The sequence below is a fragment of the Corvus brachyrhynchos genome, unplaced genomic scaffold (genome assembly GCF_000691975.1).
Source record: "Corvus brachyrhynchos isolate BGI_N302 unplaced genomic scaffold, ASM69197v1 scaffold239, whole genome shotgun sequence".
In the NCBI taxonomy this organism is placed as follows: Eukaryota; Metazoa; Chordata; class Aves; order Passeriformes; family Corvidae; genus Corvus; species Corvus brachyrhynchos.
In genome coordinates this window covers 4,400,877-4,405,616 of record NW_008246057.1, presented here as the reverse complement: position 1 = coordinate 4,405,616, position 4,740 = coordinate 4,400,877, and positions in this window count along the sequence as shown.

The window sequence follows — 4,740 nt, the reverse complement described above, 5'->3', positions numbered from 1 at the left end:
CAGGGCAGGGCCGGGCCGCTGGATGCTCCTCCGGGCCGTCGCCGGGATAGGAAAACATCTGGGTGGTAATTGCCTTCGGAAAACCAACAGCCATTACAATAGCAAAAGAGTCGAGGGAAAAGAGGTGAATTTACCTTGGTTGCTGTGTGCATTGACGCACTGAAAAGGGGGGATTTCACTCTCTCAGAGGTGCACAGACCGTTTCCTTCTTTTTTCAAGACCACCAATCCAGTTGTCTTGAATCTGTTCATAATAATTCACGGTAATCACAACAGCTCCATCATTTTATGTGTCATGTATTTAATTTGTTTCCATTCCTATGGAATCTAAGTAGTCCGCAATATTTATTTCTCATCATAGCAGTTTGAAGAGAGATGGAAGTGCTACCATTCCTGTGTCACAGGTGGGAAGTTAAGGCACAGGTAAATTAAATGCCCTGTCTGTAGCCACACAATATGTGGGACAGGTCGAAGATATCAACCTGAAATCATATACTGAAGTCCTTTACTCCTCTGTCTGGTAATAGCTTTATGTGTAACAATAAAGAAGTTTAATGTGTTTATTTATAAAAAAATTTAACTCTAAAGCCACAAACATTATCAAAATACATTTATTTTGAATTTAATTTCTAGTTCTTGTTGCTGTAATTCAAGTTCAATGCATGATGTCAGGTAGTACTGAATCAGCGGGAGGGGGGAAGCAGAGGTTAAATGATTTGCTAAGAAGCTGTTTGTTAAAAACAATGCATACAGCTTGCTCATCATACCTACTTTACTATTTATTTCAGTAGTGGAGTCTTTTCCGTGTATCATTACATCAAAATAATGGTAAGAGAACCTGAATGTCAACACCTGCTTAGCTCATAGCAAACAGAAGGAACAGTGGTGGGAATGCAGAAGACAGTAATATGTTCTTGTGTACAGGAGATATACTCTCTGTGCGCAGCACACATCTGAAACATAACTCCAGTGGCAGAAACTCAAGGAAGATATCACTGACATTTTATTCAGAAACTTCTGACCACATCCTAGTTCTAATCTTCTGGCTCTTTGTTTTCAGGAGGTTATCACCTGAAGTCTCATTTCTTTATTTTCATTCTCTTGTCCAGAGCAATTTGTCAAGCACAGAGCAATTTCTCATCAGATATCTCTGAAGTACTTCCTCTTAAACCAATCTGTCTGAAGTTCTCAGTACAGCCAAGAAACCACGTACTTTTACAAGTATTCTAGGTGTGTCTGCAGGCAGCCAAACCAGTAAGCCTACAGCTGAAATTGCTTTAAAAAGCCAAACCACAAAACCCAAACAACAAATCAAAAAGAAATTTCCTTCACTACTATTTTTGTCCATACTGTAGTGTGAAGGGATGGGTGAAGGACCACTGGTGTCTTGAGAGGCTAATGCCGAGTACTAATAAGCTGCTAGATAACTAAAAGCTAAAGAACAGTTTTTAAGAAAAAAACAGTTTTCCAGCTTTATAATACATTTCCTCCGTCTTGTATAATCCGCTATAGGGATCTAAACATGATCAGTGTATCCCACAGGGCATGGCATGAATAACCTGAAATGTATGAAGAGTTATTATAGTAAGGATAGTACATCACTATAAATGAGATAATTGTTACAATGCTACAGGTGTGAGTAACTTAGAAGTATATCATGTAGGTGTGATATGATCTTATATTATTCCCTACTAGTCCCGTTTACTTTTGGTTACGTGGGGGTTTGTTTTGATCCTTTTTTATATTACCTGATCTTAATATTTTATTCTACTTAGAAAAATGGGAATAGTTAGCAATTGCTGATTCCAGAAATAGAGCATCCTATGAAAATAATGGAGGAGTTAAGGAAATTCAAGTCTTCAGTGTTGCTGGGGAGATATCCATCTTCCCTCATCACATTTATAAAGGCACAGATATTTTGTCTTTTAATGTTTCAGCTTAGAGTAAATACATAGTTCTGATGCACTGAGAGTGATTTGTATGGGAAAAAGAAACTAAAAATGAAACCAAGGAGTAGTTGAAAGATGTGCACCAATGGGGTTAAATATACATTATTATCATTCCAGAGAGGCACCTTGTATTTTCTCATTCTTAAATGGCACTGAGGTGTGGGAACTGGAACAATGCCCAAGTATTAGGACAGAGGCGGTTTTAGTATCTGAAATTTATGTACAAAATACCTATCAGATTATACTGCAAAAAGAAACATAAGAGCTCTGTGTGGTATATGGTAAGCTGACATTTGAATGACATCAGTGACTCTCTGAAAATTTTGCAATGAAAAGCAGGACATATTTTCTGTGCTTTCTTTTGTGATTATTACTTTATTATTATTAGCTGTTGCTAATTATCAGATACCTACATCACTTGTTTCAATATCTGCAATCTAATTTAAGGAATGAGGGATATAGTTGCAGTAATTATAGCATAAACTATGAACAAACTAGAGATTCCAGAATAGCTGTAATGCGTAACACTGGATGATTGCTTTAAAACATCACAGCTTCCAGCAGTATAATTGAAGCCGAATGCCACAGGATGCAAACATTGATTACTCCCCTCCACCCCCTCAGCTTTCTGCCTTGTAGTTCATTATTAGACATCTCAAGAAAAGAAGTTTTAGGATTAAATCTTTGCACTCCTAAAAAGAATAAAACACACACAGAACCAACACAGACTAATCTGTAGGAAGTTAAGGAACTTAAGGGATCTATTCTACTGTAGATGTGATAGAATATGTGAATGATTATAGAAGTGAACTTCAGCGTTATTGGAACAAAACAATGTGACTACAGTACAATAGCATTTTCATGACAATGACGTTCCTACTCAGTCTGAATTTGTGATGAACATACCAGATTCCCTTGTTCTTCTTCAAGTATCCGTTCAATAGTTCCTTTGAGTAACATCCATCAAACGTCATATTTTTATCCTGGAGGCCACCAAACTGTTTCTTTCAAGAACCTGAAGAATGGAGTGAACTTAGCCATAACGTGGTCCTTTCTGATAGCTGAACATAGCACTGAAACAATTCCAGTATCCTAATGCACACTACTTTGTTTGAGAATTGTTATATCTTTATTTCCTGCCTTTGATTAATATACTTAATTTCCTCCTTCTTTGCTAGTGCTGATTGTTTCAACGCATTGAACAAAGACAAGGAATTTAGCATAAATTCCTGATAAATAAACCATAATTCCTGATAAACCATCAGTGCCACCATCATTACTGGAACCATCAGCAAGAACTGTGGCTGAATACTGACCACAGGCTTTGAAAACTATCTGTAATAGAACATGCTGATGGATACATTTAGTCCCTTTATTCTTCTAGGATTAATTATCTCCTATAACTCCATGATTTTGCAATCTGCTTTCAAAACACACAAATACTGATGAAGTTCTGGTTTTGTGAAAGTGAAGTCTAAAGGAGGTGTCAGACACAGAGGTTAGATGTAAAGAGAAAGTCTCCACTCCTTCAAGGTTTTCACTTTAAACACTAGTTTTTCAAGGGCTAATGTCTACAGTCACGCAGGTGTCAAGAAGAATACATTCTTCAGTAAAAAGTGTCTAGGCCTTCTGGGTTTAAAAGCCTTTGAAACCTATCCTCGCTCCTTGTCACCATGGCATAAGCATGGGGAAGGTTAGTGAGTTGTCAGTGCACAGACAGATAAAATTTCACCCTTTCTGTACCATGACAAAATTAGTAACGCATTTGTTTGTATACCTCTCTACTGTTTCCATGCAGAATAAAATCACAAAGTGTAAAAATTACTTCCCCTCTTCAAACACACAAAGGACAGCTATCCAACAAATACTCTCTCTATATTTATCTACACTAGAACTCTTATTTATCAAAGTACCTTTAGCACTAGATAGGTTTCCTGTATTGTTTCAAATTTTCTTCCAGTTTGATCCAGGCCAGAAGAAAGAGATCAGCAGCACAACCATAAGGTTCTTTCCTTCCACATCCTAAGGCAAACATTCTTCCATGGAATCAGGTTAAGTAATATCAGTTCCTGAGACAGTTTTCAGTTAGTTCAAGAGCTCTTCAAACTGTCAAAGACCTCTGAAACATTCTCGAGTCATCCAGGGGGTGTCATGGGATCCATTTCACATCTTACACCTAGTACTGCATAGTAAGGTCTCTACATCTATGAACAGAGGAATTTTAGATCTACTGAGCACTTTTTCTGGCTCTCAGAGTGAAGCAAGTAGTGTGGAATTCAAATTCTAAAAATGTGACTTGGGAGTATTTTTAGTACAGGTTTTTAACTGTTAACAAAGTCAAATTAAAGTTCAGGTTTTATTTTAAAGGACAAGGAAACAAACTGATTAGATCTTTTTGGGTGAAAAAGTTTTATCCATGCGCCTTAAACTGAGCATTGGCCATCCAGCTTGCATTTCTGGACAGGCTGCCAGAAAAATGTGAGGATGCATTTAAGGTAATTTTTCTAGAAAGACCATTCATGAGTGGCTCATGGCAGCAGATAATTCCAGGTTCTGCTGAACTAAGTGTTTAGTATGGCAGAAAGGATGATAACAAGAAGATTGTCTGCATACAGTTTATCTCAAAAATTCTAAATAACAATGTTCAGTGAACATAAGATTAGGCAGCCCCAAAATGAAGCCTCGACATGTTTGTCACAAGATCAGCTGAACACTTCAGGAAAGTATTTTAGTCTCAGAAGAGGGAGAGGAGAATCTACTTCTTGCTCTTCAGTTACTTCCCATGTTCTTGG